The sequence below is a fragment of the Ursus americanus genome, chromosome 29 (assembly GCF_024610735.1).
Source record: "Ursus americanus isolate L20-20 chromosome 29, mUrsAme1.1.p, whole genome shotgun sequence".
NCBI lineage: Eukaryota > Metazoa > Chordata > Mammalia > Carnivora > Ursidae > Ursus > Ursus americanus.
The window spans coordinates 4060897-4082479 of record NC_142155.1 but is presented as its reverse complement, the minus strand read 5'-3'; the positions used below and the strand labels follow the sequence as shown (position 1 = coordinate 4082479).

Here is a 21583-nt window from a genome sequence, read left to right as displayed (position 1 = left end):
GTAGCATATTTATTCCATTTATTGCCTGTTGAGTAGAGTGCTTTACTTTTTTTTTTTTAAGATTTTATTTATTTATTTGACAGAGATAGAGACAGCCAGCAAGAGAGGGAACACAGCAGGGGGAGTGGGAGAGGAAGAAGCAGGCTCATAGCGGAGGAGCCTGATGTGGGACTCGATCCCATAACGCCGGGATCACGCCCTGAGCCGAAGGCAGACGCTCAACCGCTGTGCCACCCAGGCGCCCCAGAGTGCTTTACTTTTTGAGTGTAAAAAATTCATTCTATAGAATTCAAGAGAAATTTCCCAAATCTGCTGGTGTCTCCTGGGATTCAGTCAACAAATCTAAGTTTATCTTCTTCATTATGTTTGTGGTTTCATGCACTTTAATCTTAACCCTTTTTGTCTGTTTCTGTATAGTGAACAAATTCAGAAGTAATTGAGCATGTGAACATATGGAAAGAAAGAGAAACAACTGGATGCTATTTTAGTTTTGAAAAAAGAGATTTTGAACAAGTTTTCTTTGCCAAAGTTTTATTGCCAAATGTTATTTAAAATTATGTATTAAGGGACTGGGGGAAATCTTTAGTGATGACTGGGGGAAATGTCTTAGTGATAAAAAAAAAAAAGTAGAGGTGAAATGTAGCTTTTCTGATGGCAAACTACATGAAGTGATACCTCTATGGAAAGAATGTATGGAGCTCCTTTTTTCTAATCGGGGACAGCAAGATCTCATGTTGGAAAAGACATGCCTCTCTCTGCGTAAACAAGCTCAGAGCAGAAGTTTATGTGGCGTTTATAAGTGTAGGACTCAGAATTTAGGAATAAATCATTGCATATTAGTTATCCAGCACATAATGATCTAGGAATCTGGGCTATTTTCTGAAGGTGCTGGCTGTAAACTAAGGGAGCAGCAGGTAAACAAAAAACATCAGAAACCAAAGAGAAAACATTAACTCCTTGCTCCCTCCCTTTCTGCCTTACCCTCTATACCTACAAATTAATAATAGCTAATATATGTTGAACGCCTACTATGTGCCAGGCAGTCTTTTAACATTTTGTGGATGTTTGTTGCAAATTTTTGAGAAAACATTATCATTCCTATTTCACAAGGAAACCAAGACACAGAGGGGTTAATTAATTTGTTCGTGTGACACAGCAAGTAAGTGATAAAGGCAGAATCTGAACTGGCACAGCCAGACTCTAGAATATGTCTTTTAGACACTTGTCCGTACTGCCTCTGAATGGTCCCTGCCCATAACAGGGATTAATATGAGACATTTTCCCCCAAATCACAGAGATATTAACCAAGCTAGATGATGTTCTTGAGAAGAAACATCTAAAAGATAAAACATTTCACATAGGAATAAGTAGGTTCATCCAAGAAGAATTCCAGAGAACAGAATTAAGTACAGAAACTGGGGAAGTCAGACTGTAAAGTCAACGGCTCCACTGGAATGTTACCTTTCTTATGAGACTGACACATACCTGGTGAAGTCAGGCTGGGCCCGGGCCAATTCCAATCTGTTTGTTCTGTGGGAGAGCTGCTAATATATAGGAAATGAGATATTTATGTGAATATTTACTAGGGATATTCACCATTATTTTACCAACTATAACAAGAAGTTTAAAGGATATAAGAAAAAGATAATCTAACCATATTTTTTAGAGTTAGCTCAGTAGTTAAATGAGTGATAAAGTATTACTGTTTTGTAGTCTACATATGGTGAAGAAGATTCAGTTGGGGATATAAATTTCCTCTGAAGCAAATCAATCTACCGTTTGTTGTTTCTGTGTTAGTATCCATCTGTAGCAACTGGGGCGGTTGATACAAGGTCACTCTGAGACAAAAGTTTCAGGGGAAACTGGCAAGTGTGTTGTTTCTAAGATTGTCATTCAGGAGTTTTTTCTCTGCCCCTTCCGCGTCTCATTATGTATCTTTAGTATATCCCAAAGTAAAATTTATTTGAACCCTCACTTAGATTATTATGCACAAATGTGCAATGATTACACACACACACAGCTCCCACTCTGTTTGTCTTATCTTCTTTCTTCTTCTGAGAGTCTACATTATATTTTTCCAAGTAAATAAAATTACTGTGGGAAATTTGTATACTGAAAAATCTCAATTACGTTCTACTGCTTTAGTAATTTAGAGTTAAGTACTATTTCAGTATCTATTGTTAACGTCCTTATTGATAGAAGATAATCCTCTTTTACGTTGAGTAACTGTTAAACGCTCAGGTAGGAGCACAGTACATAGGACACCGTGGGGCTGTGGCTTCACACTGCAGAGGAGTTCACGTTGCACGTGGTTTGTTATGTATCAGTGACCTAAAGCAGACTGCATTGCTGGCCCCCAGTCCTCCCGATCAACTCACAGTTGCCTTAATTTCCTTTCTGGCACTTAGCTATATTTACACACACACACACACACACACATACACACACACACACACATACACACACACACATCTTCATAGTCCTTGACACCTCTGCCCTTCCCTCCCCATTTGGCTATTTTAATCAAAGAGAAAAACATAACACTATATATACATACACACACACACCATAGATACAGATACACACACATATGCATTGGTCATTGTACACTGTTCCAAATAGTATAATTGGTTTTTTTTTTTTTTTTGCTTTCATATAGCAATTATATTGTCAGTAGCAGCTTCCATGCTGAAAAGAAGACTGAATGATTTGCTCTGCGTGTGAGATTGAACGGATACTGAGGCTCCAAGGGAAAGGCTTATTTCTTTCTGTTTGCACTTTAGGACCCTGTAACTAGACGAGAGAAAGGCACTCCCACCTCCATCTCAAAACAAGCCCCACCTCTTAGAGAAAAATAAAGTCAAAGGAGCAGGAGCAGGGCCAGGTAGTCTTTTTGTTCTTGTCTTGAGCGTGAGTCCGTTTCAGTTTAAAACACTGGGTGCTTCTGTTTCACTCTGACTAAAAGCAGACATGTAATTTGGCTCTAGCCAAAAACATATATGACCCCCAAAGAAGGAAACTAATATTTAACTGGCACACACCACATGGCAGGCACTGTACTTAGGCAATTTCACCACACAAGAAGGTGTCTCATGCTCAGTCAGAGGAGATAGTTGCTTGAGTCCTCATAGCTCGCAATGGTCAAAAGTTAATTCATCTAGTTTGAGTGCAGTCTTAGAGAGCTTATCCTCAATTTTGCCAGGTAGAGTGCTTTAAGCCAGAAACTGAGAGACCCGAGAAGTTCTATGAAAAGGCAGAGGAGAGAATGTATTGGAAAACTTAGGTAGGAAACTAGGTGCCATCACCTACATTAGAGGGATCCCATGAATTGCTTATCATGGACTTAAAAAGGACCTTTGTGGTCAGATAATTGCCAAACATAATTTTCTAGGCAAGGAAAGGTAGCCCAGAGAAGTTAAACAACTTTCTAAACAGCTACATCATGGAAGGCACAAGAATGGTGTTGATCTCCAGTCTACTGGCTCTCATTTCAGTGTTTTCTGTCTTTACCCCCTTACAATGTGTTAGTTACCACAACTGAGGCGTTCTTTTCTTCACCCACAGCCATGCCTCAGCCACCTGCTTGATCAGCTTATTTGGGTTATGTGGTACAAGGCTACTTTTCTTTCTCTCCTGTGGGTGAATTTTCAGGTGGAAGCTGAAGGACAAAAGCACTGAATTATTGGCTTTCTAAAACACTGATTCGGGATTCAGGTTAGAAAAAAGTTGTAAAAGAAACTTAATAGTCTGGTTGAAAGTCATTAGGAAAAGTAGGTGAGCTCTTTTGCCCTGCGCTTTGGACTGCATCCTGAAGGTGAAGAAAGACATAATGGGATTGCATATTTGAATTCAGAACCTCAGAGTAGAGAAGACCTGTGCCTTGTCTTTCTCAAATAGGATTCGCAGGATTGATAGGCTTGCAATGGTGGCAGGAGTGTTTGAGCTCAGCAAGAATACCTCTTTTGAAAATTAGTTTTTTATTTTTCTAGAAAAAATTCAACATTTATTTACATATAACTAAAGGTTAGAGAATGTCTGTGTTACATAAGATGAGAAATTTATATTTCTACCCTCAAGATATAGAAGGATGTCTAAAAAAAAAAAAAACATATCGTTCAGACAGTGCTATACTCAGCAGATCTATGTCCTGTGTGTTTACCTTTCTCATTGCTTTCATGGCTTTGTTCAGGATATTTTTCTCCTCCTTCATGTAAAATTTCAGCTATTCTAAGACTAATGGGTTAGTCTATAATTAATCCACCCATCTTGTCATTAAATTCTATAAACTTCCTGATTATTCTCCTAATTTTTGAAGTCTGTGGCACCTATTCCTAACTTGTTAACACTCCAGGTGTTAACATTGCTCCAAGCAAAACCAGCATCCACAAGATTGATTGTTCTACTTTTTTGGAAACCTGTATCTCTGTGCCTCTAGCAACCTTCTTGGCTCCTTCGTTGGCTATCATCCATATAGCCATATCCTTAAACTCACCTTTAACATTATAATTCAGAGAACCATCTGAGTCCAACTGAGCTGTGATAACCCAAACCTTTGTTCTGTCACTACTTTAGGAGGCAAGAATTCTACCACTGAGCCACCAATGATTTGCTGTTCCACTACTTTGGGACTTTCATTTATTCTACTTCTATCTACTTCATTTTCTCCCAACTGAGATTGGGCTATTCTGGACTATTCTCTCCTGTTCATATTCTAAACTTTGCACATTCATGGAGGAATCCCAATAACTGCTTTTTCCTTGCCTGGAGAAAACTCCACAAGTGGATATATTGGTCTTTTTATACAGTCATGGTAATCAAACAAAGGAGATCTTAATGCTACTGGACAATGCCATTGTGTTCTCTTACTTTTTTTTTTTAAGTCAGATCTCATCAGTAATAATAACTACTTCTAAATAATAACTACTCCCATTCTCTCTTTATCTCTCTTTTTTTGGCAAAATACTTTCCCTTTTTGTGGAAGATACTCTCTTTTTAGCAGAGATTCTGTCTTTTAGGATGCCGGAAGTTAGAACACCTTGAAAGAAACTCATGAGTTCTGAATCAAAATCACACACCTGTTTGTGTCTCAACTGATCATGTTTCTCTTTTGACAAAAGCCAGTTTTACCACCTGTGTCTTGAGTCCCATTCTTTTCTACCTTAGAGAGGTAGTTTTCAATTATCCCCTAATTTTTTTTAATTTTCAATATTTCTTTCATTTTATCCCGTCAGTATTTAAAAGTTCTTTAATCTTCACAACCTTAAAAAGATCTGGCACCCAATTCAATAGTCTCATTCATCTACCTCTACCTTTTCCTTTCCATTTACTATGAGCCTCCAAACTGTGGCTTCTCCTGTTCAGTTGCAACTGTCCCCCATTGCCAAAACCAATGGATATTGTCCCTGTCCTTACCTCGCTTGATCTCTTGGTAGCATTGCACATGGTTGACCGTTAAGTCATACATTTTTGAAGGACAGGGATTCAGATTTGAATAATCAGTGCCTAGTACAGTGTCTGACACAAAGGAAAGTCCAAGACCAGATGGTTTCATGGCTGAGTTTTGCCAAGCATTTAAAGAAGAAATAAAGCCAATCCTTCTCAAACTCTTCTAAAATGTAGAAGAGGAGAGAACACTTCCAGACTCATTTTACAAAGCCGGTATTACCCTGATACCAAAACCAGAAGACACTGCAAGAAAAGAAGACTACAGGTCAATATCTTTGATGGATATAGATGCAAAAATCCTCAGTAAAATATTAGCAAACTGAATTCAGCAATACATCAAAAGGATCATATAGTTTTTTTTTCTTTTGTGAATTTTGCTTTTGATGTTGTATGTAAGAAATCTTTGCCTAAACCAGAGTCTCAAAAGCTTTCTCCTATGTGTTCTTTGAGAAATTTTGTAATTGTTAGTTTTATCTTTAGATCTATGATCCATTCTGTGTTAGTTTTTGTTTATGGTGCAAGGTATGGGCTGAAGTTTTGTTGTTCTTCTTGTTCATATATGGATAAAACAACTTTGTAAAAAGAGAACCAGCCTATAAAGTTACAGTAATTGATTAAAAAGCACAATAAATAAGACTGTGGTATTGGCATAAAGATAGAAAAGTAGATCAAACAAACAGGATATGGAACCCAGAAATCTATCAAACATTTACAAATGATTTCAGAATTATAAATATTATTAAGAAGTATTTCAGAGTAGTGAAAAGCAGAATTAATACTTTGAATTTTAATTATTGACAGATGGGGCCACAAAAAAGAAATATCATTTAGTGCGGATGATTTCTATTTACCTATCTATCATCTATTTATTTTTTTGATGATTTGACAATTTTATACATTCCCCACAAGTGTAGCTACCATCTGTCCTCTTACTTTGTTATTACAGTATCATTGACTGTATTCCTTATGCTGTGCCTTTTACTCCTGTGACTTATTCATTCCATGACTGGAGGCTTGTATCTCCCACTTCCCTTCACCCATTTTGCTCAACCTTCCACTCCCTTCCCTTTGGCAGCTATCAGTTTGTTCTCCATATTTATAGATCTAATTCTGCTTTTTGTTTATTCATTTTATTTTAGATTCCATTTATGAGCAGAATCATATGGTATTTGTCTTTCTCAGTATGACTTATTTCACTTAGCATAACACCCTCTAGGTCCATTCATGTTGCTGCAAATGGCACTATCTCATCCTTTTTTATGGTCGAGTAACATTCCATTGTATATATATTGTATATATGCATACACATTTTCCTTATCCATTCATCTATCGATGGATACTGAGGTTGCTTCCATGTCTTGGCTATTGCTGCAATAAACATAGGGAAGCATATATCTTTTTAAATTAGTTTTTTTTTCCCTTTGGATAAATACCCAATAGAATTATTAGATCATAAGGTATTTCTGATTTTAAGTTTTTTGAGGAACCTCCATACTCTTTTCCACTATGGCTGTACCAGTTTACATTCCTTCCCACAGTGCATGAGAGTTCCTTTTTTCCACATTCTCACCAACACTCAGTGTTTCTTGTTTGTTTTTAGCCATTCTGACAGGTGTAAGGTGATATCTCATTGTGATTTTGATTTGTATTTCCCTGATGATGAGTGATGTTGAGCATCTTTTCATGTGTCTGTTGGCCATCTGTACGTCTTCTTTGGAAAAAAGTCTATTCAGGTCTGCTGCCCATTTTTTAATCAGATTGTTTTTTGGTGTTGAGTTGTATAAGTTCTTTATATATTGTGGATATTAATCCCTTATCAGATATATCATTTGCAAATATCTTCTCCCCCTCAGTAGGTTGTCTTTATGTTTTGTTGATGGTTTCCTTTGCTGTGCAAAAGCTTTTTATTTTGATGTAGTTCCAATAGTTTATTTTTGCTTTTGTTTCCCTTGCCTTAGGAGACCTATCTAGAAAAATGTTGCTATGGCCAATGTCAGAAAAATTACTGCCTGTACTCTCTTCTAGAATTTTTATGGCCTCAGGTCTCCCATTTAGGTCTTTAATCTGTTTTGAGCTTATTTTTGTGTATGGTGTTAGAAAGTAGTTTAGTTTCATTCTGTTACATGTAGCTATTCTGTTTTCTCAGCACCATTTATTGAAAAGACTGTCTTTTCTTCATTGTATAGTCTTGCTTCCTTTGTCATAGATTAATTGACACATAGTCATGGGTTTATTTCTCGGGTCTCCATTTTGTTCCATTGATCTATGTATCTGTTTTTGTACCAGCACCATGCTGTTTTGATTATTACCACTTTTTAGTATATTTTGAAATCTGGTATTGTGGTACCTCCAGCTTTGTTCTTCTTTCTCAGTGTTACTTTGGTTATTCAGGGTATTCTGTGGTTCCATGCAAATTTTAGGATTATTTGTTCTTGTTTTGTGAAAAATGCTGTTGGTCTTTTGATAGGAATTACATTGAATCTGTAGATTGCTTTGGGTAATATGGGCATTATATGATTATTAATTCTTCTAATCCATGAGCGTGGAATTTTTTTCCATTTATTTGTGTCATCTTCAATTTTTCACCAGTGTTCTATAGTTTTCAGAGTACAGGTCTTTTATCCCTTTGGTTAAGTTTATTCTTAGGATTTTATTCTTCTTGGTGCAATTGTAAATGGTGTTGTTTTCTAAATATCTTTCTGTGACTTCATTATTAGCGTATAGAAATGCTACCAATTTCTGGGTATTGATTTTGTATCCTGCCACTTTACTGAATTTGTTCATTATTTCTGGTAGTGTTTTGGTGTGGATGACTTCTTAAAGCTAACATATAACAAACTAGGGAAAGTATTTTTATATTAGGCCAGAAAAGAGTTGGAAATGTGACACAAGTTACTTCATAGCTGTACATACGTTATGTTATCACTCTGTATTTATAAAAAACTATATCATTAAAAATGAAAGTTATTATATATTGTTTACTAAGTGCTCATCTCTGTGTTAAGGGCTTAGAATATATTATATCAGTTAATTCTCAGAAGATCTATGTAATATAGGCAGTATTTTCCTGATTTTATTGCTGAGGAAAGAACCTTAACAAGGCTTAGTTATTTGCCTTAAATCACATAGGTTATAGGTGATAGAGACAAGATTCAAACCAAATCATCTGACTCCAGGGTTATTTCTTAACCTTGTTTCCATCCAACCTGTTCTAAAGAATAGAACTTGCAAATAAGATCTAAACTCTATATACTATAACCTAAATGTTTGGGTAATGAATGAATAAATGTTTTTGTATTCTCATCTTTAAAGGGCTCACAGTCTTATGAATGTCCTGAGAAACTAAATCAAAAAAGCTAATAATTTTTATCACTGAAGCACAGAGTGTTAAGTGTAATTATCGGGTTTAGAATCCTAACGCAACTGTCATTCAATATTGGCAGAGGTATGGGAATGTTAGGGTTGGCTTCAGAGAGGTGGCAACTTTTATGTGATAAGTCAAAGAAGAGTATGAGATAAAAAGATCAGAGGCTAAGTCTGTGCCAAGGAAGAAACACAGGATGCACTCAGAAGAGTCTAAACAGATCTTTACAGCTGGACAATGAGATGGGAAAAATTATGAGAGGTGAGCGAGTAAAAGTTTAGAGCATCTCAAAATGATATGCCTCTTAGCATATGGTAAGAAGTTTGAATTTTGACCTTGAGAGTGACAAAGGTCACTTAAGGATGTTAAGTTTAAAGGTGATCAGGTGTTCCCTGCTTTTTGAAAGTTTGCATTATGCCACTTTACTTTTATGAAGAAATTACATTAGTACCTGTTTTTGGTAACCAAAAGAAACCTGGAGAGAATTTTTGCTTTTAGGGAAAAAGGTGGAAAACAAAAATAACATTCAACATTTTTTTTGCAGCAAGCCTGTATGGGAGTCGAGGGTGCTCAGAGCAGCGAGAGGGGCCCCACCAAGCTCCTTCCCAGGAACTACACTAGACAGCTCAGCATCAAGCCACTACAGCTTTGAACTGTGTCTGTGAGTATCTGTGCTTTATCTTGATTTATTTTGTGCATCTGTTACCAAAAAAGATGTGTCTTAAGGTATTAGAAAAGCCTAAAAAGAGTTATTTTGCGAGGTTGAGGAACACTTAAAAAATTTTCTATATATATTAATGATGATTGCTTTTTCATTTTACTCCATTTTAGCTTATGAAAATTTTCATAGGAAGACTCTACTCTTGAATAATGGGGGAAACTGTTGTCATATTGTATTTTATGATAATTAGTATAGAAAATAAATTGGAAAGAAACAAAATGGAGGTTAGGAAGACAATTAAAGGATATTGGAACAATCAGACAGGAAATTGGGGCCTGAATTAAGGCAATAGCAATGGGTAATAGCCAAGGGGACACACTTGAATACTAAAAAAGATACATAATTAGTGGGACATATGATTTAAATGGGTTAGGATAAAGAAATTTTGAAGAAAGACTTGCAGGTTTCTGGCATAGACGAATAGTTTTTTAAGTCAGGGAATAGATTTGAGATAAGAGCATGAGAAGGAGATAAAGGACAAGGTGTTCTATTTATGAAACATTAGATTCCAGGTGTCAGGAAAATTTCCAAAATGGAGATTTGTAAAAGGCAGCTAATTATTACAGGGAGAAAGTTAGATAGGATTATCAGGTTAGAAATCAATAACACATGGAAGATTGTCAAGCAATAGGACTAATAAAGATCATCGAAGGAATGTTACAAAGAGGGGGAAAAAATGAAACAAGAGTATCTGTGAATGGGACTGAGAAGAGGGTGGTCAAAACAGAAGGAAAATAAAGATTGGCTTCAGACAAAAAAGTAAGAAGAAGTTTCAAAAAGAAAGGAGTGGTCAATGCATCAGAAACAATTAGTCAAATAAAGACTGAGTTATATTTATTGCATTTGTCAAGTAGACCACCACTGGTGACATTACGGGAAAAATTTGCGAAGTGGTGAACATGGAAGCCAAATTCCAGCCAGTAGAGGTATTAAAGTCTAGATAAAAATCCAGGATAAGAGGGGTGCCTGGGTGGCTCAATTGGTTAAGTGGCCAACTCTTGATTTTGGCTCAGGTCGTGATCTCAGGGCCGTGAGATCAAGTCCCTTGTCGCTGCTGCCCGCCCCCGCACTGAGCAGGGAGTCTGCTTGAGATTCTCTCCCTGTCTCTCTTGGCCCCTCTCGTCTCCCCTCTCAAATAAATAAATAAATCTTAAAAAAAAAAAAAATCCAGGATAAGATAATTTGACTTCATAAACACACAAAAAAGTTCACAAAACACAATAAACAAAGTGAAAACAAGTACATATGGCAAAAACATTAATATATTTAAAAAAACAATCAGCCAATTGATAAGAATTTAAACACATCAATAGCAAAGTATACAAAGGCTATGAACAGACAGTTCTTTGTAGAGGCAATGCAAATTACTGGTAAACAGTGAAAAGGTTCTCAACCTAACTACAGGTGAGGGAAGTATAAATTAAATATTGATGAAAAATCTTTTTTAAGAAAACCCAGTAGATTGAAAACAGTTAAAAAGAAGAATGTTGCCTGGAGCTTTGATTGCATCAGAGTCCTCTGATACACTTGTTGGCAGAAGAAGACTTTGCAGTGGAATCTTGAGAACATTAAATCTACAATATCTCTTGACATTTAAAATGTGTGTACTTTTTCTTGATCCAGCAGTCCCATTTTGGGATTCTATCCAATAGAAATCAAACAATACATATGGTATTATGATCAAGAATGTATATTCAGCTTTGTTCCTGTGGAATGGTACAGGATACAATCTGCTAATTAATAGGTGGTTGAATGAATTATTATGTGTTCATACAATAGATTAGCTCAGACCAATAGAATTTTTTCAGTGATGGAAGTGTTCTAAGTGCACCATCCACTATGACAGACATCAGATATATTTGGATTTTTGAGCAATTGAAATGTGGCTAGTATGACTAAGGAGCTCCATTTTAAACTTTATTTAATTTTAATTAATAAAAATTTAAATTTAAATAGCTACTTGTGGCTAGTAGTATTTGGGATGGCACAACTATAGTATATTAGTTGGTTTCACAAAGTGAGTTACATCTACATATTTTTACTTAGAGAATGATCTAGTTTAAAAATATAGTTCCTAAAATGTGGTAATTTGATCTCATTTTGTTGTTTTTGTAAAACTCAAATGAAAATTCCCAACTGATACTTGTGTGTATTTATGAGATCTAAGACGAATGTAAAAAAAAATGAATTTAAACTTTTAACAACTTTGGCCTGTGAGTTTTGAGCAAAGGTGTCAAGTGTTACCTCGAGGCCACTGCATTTAATTACTAGTTAGAAACTTGCCAAACTCTTTCCTCTGTGTGTCAATTTGTGAGTTTCAAGATACTGACTTCCCCATCAGTCTGGAACCCGAAGTGAGAAAATGTACGAGAAGTTGTGATGTGGGCGAGACATAAAACTTGTTATCTTTCAGCCATTTAGACTGCCCATTTGTTTGTTGTGGCAGTTACTAAAACTGTCTGATACATGTTAAATTATAGAGACTATATATGCTCAAAATTGGAAAAAGGCATAGCGATTTAAAATTGTTAAAAAATATATAAAAAGTGGCCAATAGAAGATTGAAATTAACAGAACTTACACAGCAAGGTAGGTAAGAGTATCATAAGCAAAAGTCCTCATTTTTTCACAGTGAAAAGACATGTATTCCAGGGCTTGTCAATCAACACATGAAGACAAAAATGAAATGATTTGGAATTTGGATACAGTAATCATCACAAGACTTAAACTCAGAAGTGTTTGACAGAGGTCATCTATTAGAAGTGGGACAGGGTAGGGCAAGGATGAAATCTTGCTTTCTACTTACTACTCGCTTTTCTACAATACTCTGTATTGGTTTTGTAAATAGAAAGAATGTAGGCATGACCAGATATGTTTCTCCAGCCTCTCCTTCCTTCCCAGTCCCTCTTGGATCTGTCCACGAGGTTCTCCACCTGTACACCCAAGTCCTGACCCCTGTCTTACTATCTAATGGAGGCAAAGAACACATGATCTGCGAGGGACTGGCCTGGCCTTAAAGCCATACCTCTGAACTTGCTCCCCAGGTCATCTTGCTATAATGACACCTGTACTCCAGTAACCTGGGGACATTTCTGGGCTGCCTGGGTCATCTGTAGATACCAGTATGTGTTTCCTGAATGACTAAGTGAGGTCCTAATCTGCAGGACCAGGGATCAGCCTTCTTCTCCAGTTTTGCCTAGGAGCCCTTACCCGACATAGAGTTATCCTGCCATTAGTCTGAGGATCTCTGCTACTGTGCCTTTGCGTGGCTCCTCTTCCTCTGACTTGAGTCCCTCTCCCACCTCTCAGCCAAGGGCAGGGTATACAGCTGTGTACAGATTCATGGAGGGCAGTCTTCCTGACGGACTCCTAGGTTTTGACTGACACCTGGCATTCCCGCCGTAGCCCTCTTCATCTGAATGAATGCCATCTCAACCTAGCGCCGGGTAAATCCAGAATGAAGGTGAAGCCGGCGCATCTTTGGACACTGTACCAAGGTGCCTGGCAGGCTCCTATAATTTTGTCAACTTTGCCTAGTCCTCATGTGCGGGTCTCTCTTGGTTCCAGATTGCTGTGACTGGCATGCATATATTATTACTAAGTACTGAGTTACATATGCCATCATAATGTATGAATTTTTTTGCATGTTTTGTGTCAATTTTTAATCAGACGAGTACTACAAGAGAATGTCTTCTTAAAATAGAAGGAAGCAAAAAGGAAGAAAAAGCTAACACACTACATACAAGTCTCGTCTGCTTGGACTAAATCTCTTCTGTCTGTCTCACCTCTTCGTCAAATACAGTGGTGAGTTTACAGTGTATGCCTCTAAGTGGTTTGTCTAGAAGTCATTCTAGTATTACTAAGTGTGCATGCATGAGTTTATAACGTGTTGATTTCTGTCTCCTCAGGAGCACTACTCATTTGATTTTTAATATTTGACTGCCTGGTAGATGAAAAGGAATATTTTATTCCCATGTTGAATTTTTTCCATCATTGAAAGTGACGATGAATTTTATTTAGTTAACAACCGGTTTATATCTTTGTCGTTTTTCTAGTGATATGTTTGTGGTTTTTTTTTTCACTTTTAAACACTCTTTATTTTAAAATTTTGATTAACTTTTGCTTGTCATATATAGGCAGATAGTTTTTCCAGGGTAAACTTCAACCTCTACTTTCATATATTTTTGATAATTCAAAGTGCATCCCTGTCAATCACCCTTTCTTTAAGAATTTTCCTTTCAAGTTTGGAAAGGCTTTTCTTAGTTTCAAGAATAGCTATGGTACATTAATTTTGAAACATAGTCAAGTTTATCGCAGTATTGTATAAAATAAAATAGGCATGTGTTAACGTGGTATTAAAATAAAATTCTCAAGTTCTCTGAAGTGGGATGGTGATCAAAAGAAGGTATTGATTAGAAAAGAAAAGAAAATTAAAATTCTCTCATGCATTAAATTTTAATAATATATGTAGTCCAAATTTTATGTTCAAATGTACATTTATAAGGCAAAAAAAATTTGAAAAGAATACGAATAAACATCTGTCTCTTTAATCTGAGATCACCATGCAGCGGACTCTATAGAAGACTGAATAAAACAAAGATAATATGGTTTCATGTTTCGAATTACTTTTTGGCCAGATGCAGACCTTTCCATTTCACATTAAAGGATTCGGTGAGCTTATTACTCTCTCCTTCCTGGAGCTAGTGGCTTGTAGATCCCCTGCCCTGTAGGATTGTACCAGAACCACCACTGGGCAGGAGCAGAGAGGCGAGCCCCGTGTCTGCAGGCAGGAGCCAGTTGCTTAGGGAAGAAAAGTCACATTTCTTGCTGGGGATTGCCGGCAGTGGATTCTTCCAGAGGAAGTGCGTTTTTAGGCAGGAGTAGCAGAGAAGCAGTCTCAGGAAGGAAAGAGTGTGGGAGGTGTTTACTTGAATTGATCATTCTGAACTCTAATGAGGGACTCAGGCCTGAGGGAATCCGAGGAAATACATTTATTTACAAATTTTGAGCAGCTCTCCAGTATCTTTTTTCCCCTGATACATAGATTTCAAGAAATATTCTCCTGGAAGTCTCAATTTTAAAAACATTTCCTCTGGGAATACGAACAAGTGACAGGTATTGCGTCTCTACGTTGCTTCTTTCCTCCCTCCCTCTTTCCGCTCTTTCCCTCCTCGATGCAGTGTAATGTTATGAAGTCTCTCTCCTGTGTTAAATTCTTTTCTGCATCCACAATTAAGAGGAAAATAATTATGAAATAAAATAACTCCCTGTTAGCTTAATAGCGATCATCCACCTTTGCGGGCTTACCCCAAATCACCTTTTAGTTTCTGGGGTGAAATATTTACCAGGTGTTGTTAGGCGTGGCTTTTTAGCTGCATGTTTTTGTGGATTTGGAGACACTGCAAATTTCTTGTGCTCACTTGACCTTGATAAAAGACCGAGGGGATTACCTTCTAGGGCCAAGCGTGAATTCTGCTTTTACACTTGTACTTAGTCCTTTCTACCCGCATTACCGGTTTTCGGAGATTAGTTACCTTGTTTTGTAAAATTAACCCCTAGTATTAGATTAGGGAAGTTTTTTTTTGTTTTGTTTTGTTTTGTTTTGTTTTTAAAGCAAGTTTATTTATTTTGCAAGACACATTACAATGTGTCTCTTATAATTTTCTTTCAGATTAAATTATCTCCATGTTTCAAAGAACCATATTTTTATCTGGCATGTTCTTGGCCTAATGATAGAAGAAATAAGTTTATTGCTTACATAACCATGTGAATCAGACATGGAAAATACATATTAAATTATCTAATTCATCCTTCTGCCAATTCTGGATTATTCCCTAAAGTCCATTGGTCTATTTTTTAGACTCGTTACATGATTCATTAATATTGTTTAACTGCATTCCTCATTTTCCTTACTTATGTGTGAACTGACACAGATAAAGTTTTCTAGTGAGTGTAGCCTTCATTAATATTTGCTGACTATATAAAGAAAATATTAATATTGCCTTGCATTTTTCTAGTTATTCTCCATGTATATACAAAATTTTTTAAAATCTGTACTGTCAGCCACATACTGTTATACCTATTATGAGATGAGAAAATTCGGTTCAGAAAAATTGTATCTTCACAATGATATAGCTAGAAACTTATTCAACGTGGAATACGTTCTATGTTTTTAAAATTCAAATTGACAACTGCCTGAAGGAAAAATATAAATTGAGAAAACAATTAAAAAGTAAAAGATAGTAAACCCTACTCTGATTAGGAATCCATTGGAAGCAATCCATGCGGAAGTTTAGAAGAATATAAAACTCATATCACTTTTTTGTTTATCGTTTTTACTCTTTTTGAGTTTTGACAAATGCATAGAATTATGTAACCACAACCCATCAAAACATAGAACAGTTCCAGCATTCCTCATATTTTCCTCACGCTATGCCTTATCCTGTTCCTAACTGCTGGAAACCACTGACCCGTCCTGTGTGGCTATACTTTTGTGCTTAATAGAACGTCATAAATGGAGCCAGACATATGTAGCTCTTTGAACCTGGCTTCTTTCACTGGGCATAATGCATTTGAAATTCATGCTTCTGTGGAATGTCCTTTTTATTGCTTTGCTTGTTCCTTTTTATTGATAAGTAGGATTCCACTGTGTGTGTGGTCATCCATTTCCCAGTTGAGGGACACTTGCATTGTTCCCAGTTTTGGGTGATTACAAATCAGACTGGTATAATGTTCATGTACATGTTTTTATTTCAATTATGTAACTACCTAAGGGTGTGACTGCTGGGTTGGATGGTCAGTATATGTTCAGCATCATAAGAAACTGCCAAACTTATTTCCAAAGTGACTTTATTATTTTGCATTCCTACCAGCAATATGTGGAATTTCCAGTTGTTCTGAATCCTTCAGTTTTCTTTCTTTCTTTCTTTCTTTCTTTCTTTCTTTCTTTCTTTCTTTCTTTCTTTCTTTCTTTCTTCTTTGCTTGCTTTCCATCTGTCTGTCTTTCTGCCATTTTAATAGCTACATAGTGGTATCACGTTATGGTTTTAGTTTGCATTTCTTTAATGGATAATGATGTGAAGCACCTTTTCCTGTACTTATTTGCCATCAGTATAACTTCTTTGGAGATGTGTCTTCCAAATTTTTTGCACATTTCATTTTATTGACTTATCGCAGTTTGTTTTCTTATTACTGAATTTGAGAGTACTTTGAGTTGTAGATACAAAACCAAAAACTTAGTCAGATGTGTGATTTGCAAATGGTTTCTCCCAGCTCGTGACTTGTTTTTCCATTCCTTAAGAATGTTTTGCAGAATAAGAGTTTTAATTTTTATGAAGTTAAATTTAGCACTTTTCAAAAATTTTACTGATCATGATTTTGGTGTCCTGTGCAACAACCCAGCCTAACTCAAGGCCACAAAAGACATTTCCTTCTAAAAGTTTTAAAGCTGTATGCTTTACGTGTAAAGCAAATTTACAAAATCCAAATTTGAGTGTATTTTTCTAAAAGGCAAGAAGTGTGAACTGTTGGTTGAAGGTTTTGCTTTTTTGTTTTGGTTTTGTTTTTGGTTTTTTGCATACGGTGGTTCAACATTTTCAGCATAATTTCTTGAAAAGACTATCTTTTCTTCACTTAATTGCCTTTGCACATTTCAAAACCAATTGGTGATATATTGTGTGGTTTTGGCACAGGCATGTGGCAAAATTATAGCCAAATAAGGGGGAGGTTACTGTGAGTTTTCAACAAAAGCTATTCTTCATTGATAGAAAGAATCAAATAAATTGGAACATTGTTATTACACTGGATGCTGTTTTCTTCACCTGGAATATCTGGAAACACACCAGTCAGAATTTATGAATATGTGGCAAGCTAGACAACTTCTATCAGTTCTAGAAGTTTATATAATTTGCTGAAGGTCAAGATTCTAGTTCAAATCTGTCTGATTACTTGAAGCTCTTAAACATTATGTTAAATTCGAAATGAATAGATTGTTTTCTTATTTTTCTATGCCTCATATTGTGTTAGAACAAGGATCTTTATTTTTTTCTTACATTATGCTAAAGATTTTTCCTTGAAGAAGATTACCAGAAGTGGCAATGTAAAAATGTTTCAGGATTTTGGATACAAGTTGCCACTTTTTTTTCTAAATAAATTGTAGCAATTTACACTCTAATTTTAAGGTTTGGGTTTTCTCATAACATTACCAAACATGATTATTAATATATACTAAATGGCATATAGTTATTACATAAAACATAATCTATTATATTTTACAATGTACTCTGTAGAGTGAGTTTGAATTTTTATATGCATTCATTGCTTTTTCCTTTTCAGAAAAAAACTCACCTTTTCATTTCTGTCTATTGAACATTTTAAATAGGTTTTATTTATTTATTTGCCTGAGATTTACATCTATTAAAAACATGAACATTTGATCTCTCATATATCTATAAATACTTTTCTTAGTTTTTCACTTTTTTAAAAATTTTAAACATTTCATGGTCTATGTAACCACATACACTGTTGTTTCTCTTTCTACCATCTCATGCTCTTCAGAGGACTGCAGAATTAATGTTCATTTTTAAGCTTCTCTGTGGCTTATCTAGGACTTTGTTTTTGAGAGCTAATTTTTACCAATTATTATTGGAAGACATGAAGAATCTGAATTATTTTTATAACTCATCAATAGTTTACAAATTATTAATAAAGACAATAAATTTATACATATTTTTATCATATTTATATGATAGACTAGTTTTATGGCAACATATAAACTAGAATTGATCACCTTTGTATTTCTTCTTGTTGACACATTGATAAAATTTTAATATTTTAATTTTAATATTTCTTTATTGCCTTTTACCAGACTATAAGCACCACGAGGTCAGGGCTTGCGTCTTTACTGTTTTCTGATATCAAACACAATTTTTGAATCTGAGTGGTACTCAAGATAAATGTGTTTACAGATACGGGTATATATATGGATGTGTGTGTGTGAATACACACCTATATGTGTATATACCTCTAGGCCTCTAGAAGTATGTAGGTATCTATATGTATGCATCCATACGCGCAAGCATATATGCGTGCATGTACACACACTTACATTCTTTAGACTGGCTGATAAAAGGGGATGATGTAAAAAATGCACATGTTTTTAAAGGTTCTCTATGCAACATCATTCTGAGATATGCAGTTTGAGTCCACAATAAAAAAAGGAAAATGAATGAAAATACACTTCATGGGTTTTGCTATCTATCCTCTTCTTCCATCCCTCCAAAATGAAAAAGTGTATTCTTTCTTCCCCATGTCCCCGCCCAGCACCTTACACCTCTCCTGTAAGCTCATCTATACTGTCAGGGACTGAGGATGATGACCTAAAGACTAGCACTTGTTTTCCCTGCATCAGAGACAGATGCAGACCTTCCTGATATACGAGCCTCCAAGCATCAGTGTCTCTTTAGCACAACCACACTTACCTGGCTCTTTGAGGACATTTAGAATCCATTTTAGTGTCTGTTGTTACAGCATAGTTCCCTTAATTTCTGAGGTTCCCTGTTGAACTGTTTTGAAAGACAGCTGCAACCCTGTCATCCTCTCAGCCCATTACAGCTCCCTAGGTCTTTGCATTCGTGTGAGATCATTCGTAAAACGCCACGCTTTTGCAATGGTGTTCCCTCATTTTGATAGTAGTTGTATTATTCCTATGTCAGAAAAGGATTTGGAAAGTCATATCATTGCAGTTACCTACGGAGCATCAGCACCGAGGTGCAGAAAGAGCTTTCTTGGTTTTAATTTCAGAGATATGTGGGGAAAAGGGACAGGCAACATGAGAGAGGCAGGAGATGGAAAAGATCACGACTTGTGGGGCTAACGCTGGCCGTTAATTGACTCTGTGGACTTAGGGAAGTGATTTGTCTTCCCTACATGACAAAGTTTTCTCAAACTCAAATAGGAATCATGGCATTAAATAAAATTTCTTATGGTCACCGCAGGTAACCAGTTTAGTTATCATGAAAGCTAAAGATTTACATAGCATTAATTGTTAACAAGGAGAGAATGATTTAAAATGTGGGTATCCATTTTATTGATGCTGCTAGCTCTAAAGTTTCAAATGAAGGTAGTGTGTTAGAAAACTGCTCAAAATCATGGGGACTTGTGTCATGTTAGTGGGTACGTCTACTGGCTCCGCTCTCACTGTGTTCTACCCCTTGGCCAAATAATATGGTTTCTGTACAACCTAATTGTAGACACTCTCTTCACTTCATTCCATGTGGACATCTGTTCTATGGGAGGTGAAGTAGAGGAGGCTGGCCTTAGAGCTTTCACAGTCAGGAAGTCATAAACGGGTACGTCATCTTACAGAGTAGAACGAGATGACAATGAGGACCAGGCTCATTAGAAGACAATGAAACAGGATTGCTCTCTCCCTCCCCAACTTCCTTTCCTGTTTTACTGAATTGAGTGCATCCATAATATGAATGGAAAGTGAATTTGCTATGCCCCTCTATCTTCTTTTTAATCACATATTTTTGTGGATAGGGAAAAAAATGGACTGGGAGGAAGAATGAGAAGTTTAAATCCACTCATGTCTTAATGTACCTGAAAAGATAGGTTGTCTACCCATGTGGAGAGGGTCTAAAAAGCTTTATCCAGATTTCTGTCTAGAAGGAGAATGTGTGTACGTAAAGAAGGACTCTGGAGAAGAAAATCTGGGCTTACACCTGAGGAAACTCTGAGACCTAGAAACATTGATTCATCAAGCAATGATCTTTAATAACCACTGAGATCACAGAGGTGCCATAGAGTCCCAGGGCGATTGTCAGCATACTTTTGTCTCTTCAAGGAAATTCAAGTTGTCGTAAGTTGCTGTCAAAGTCACTTATAAAGATGCGTATACATTGATATAGTATAGGTACACTGTGAATGTTATCAATCTAAATACTGTCTTTGGATTCAACAAAACGTGCCAGTGCCCTGTAAACCCATGGGCATAGGACAGAGGTCCTTGTTAAAGGGAGAGTAGCCAGCACACCTTGAGACACATACACCAAGGCTGTCAGTTCATGACTTGTTGATCATAGCCGTGTCTGAAGCCAGAAGCCAGACAGCAATGGCCCAGAAAGCCTATCTTAGATTTTTGAGGTGTAGGGGTTTCCCCCATCGATGCAGTTTTGAAATTTACAAAACTTGCCTTGTTGCCTTTCTTTTCTCCTCCTCCCCTGCCTGTCTCCCAGGGCGAGGCTCTGCTGGGCCAGAGCCCCACACTCTTCTGATGCCCCCGTATCGGTGCTCTGCCAAGATTTTCAATGCCTCATTCCTCTTGTAGTAAAATTCTTATTATCAAATATTTGAGGTCATTTGGTATTTTTATTATCAAACCAAATATAGTGTACCATCCTGAGGTGCTAGGCAATGAGCTAAAAGCTTACATTTCTTATCCCGCTTGATCCTCACAGCAACCCTTCCGGTGGGCCTGGCTTTCTCTCTGTAGATGGGGAAAGGAAGTGTTAGAGAGACTGGGTGCTTTGCCCAAGACAACAAAGGTAGAGGTGCACTGGCTGCATTCCAACTCAGGTCTGTATGAGTTCGTTAATCATTTCCTTTAAATATTATATTAATTGTTATTAGTTATAAGAACAACATCTGAATAAGTAAATATGAGAAGATATCTAAAAACAATTACAGATAGTATGTTGAGAAATATCCATCTCTGCTTATAATCATGAGGAGACATAGAACATAGACATTAGGCATAAAGGCTCTGAAGTCAGACTTCTGGTCTTGGTCTTGTCTACACTATTTTCTGGCTGCATAATCTTGGAAACATTAACTTCTTTGCTCTCTAATTCCTCTGAAAAATGGGAATCTACCTATCTATCTAATCTCACAAAGGTATTCTGAAGATTGAATTATTTAATGTAAATGAAGCAATAATAGTTTTTGGTCTAAACAAATGTTATGTTTTCTTAGAAGCGAATCAACACTACAAGGTACGTTGGAGTAGAATTCAATATAAGCTCTTGTAAGAATATAAGAATCCAATCAGTACT

At 36.4% G+C, this 21583-nt stretch overlaps 1 long non-coding RNA gene across 1 annotated transcript in view; it reads left to right on the top strand.

Annotated features, from left to right (window-relative positions):
* The window catches only part of LOC123796727 (uncharacterized), a 504139-nt gene that overhangs the window by 240635 nt on the left and 241921 nt on the right, over window positions 1–21583 (top strand). The window contains exons 4-5 of the long non-coding RNA XR_015722233.1: window positions 9354–9470; window positions 13200–13334. This is a non-coding gene — a long non-coding RNA (uncharacterized LOC123796727). The remainder of the gene's footprint in view (window positions 1–9353; window positions 9471–13199; window positions 13335–21583) is intronic.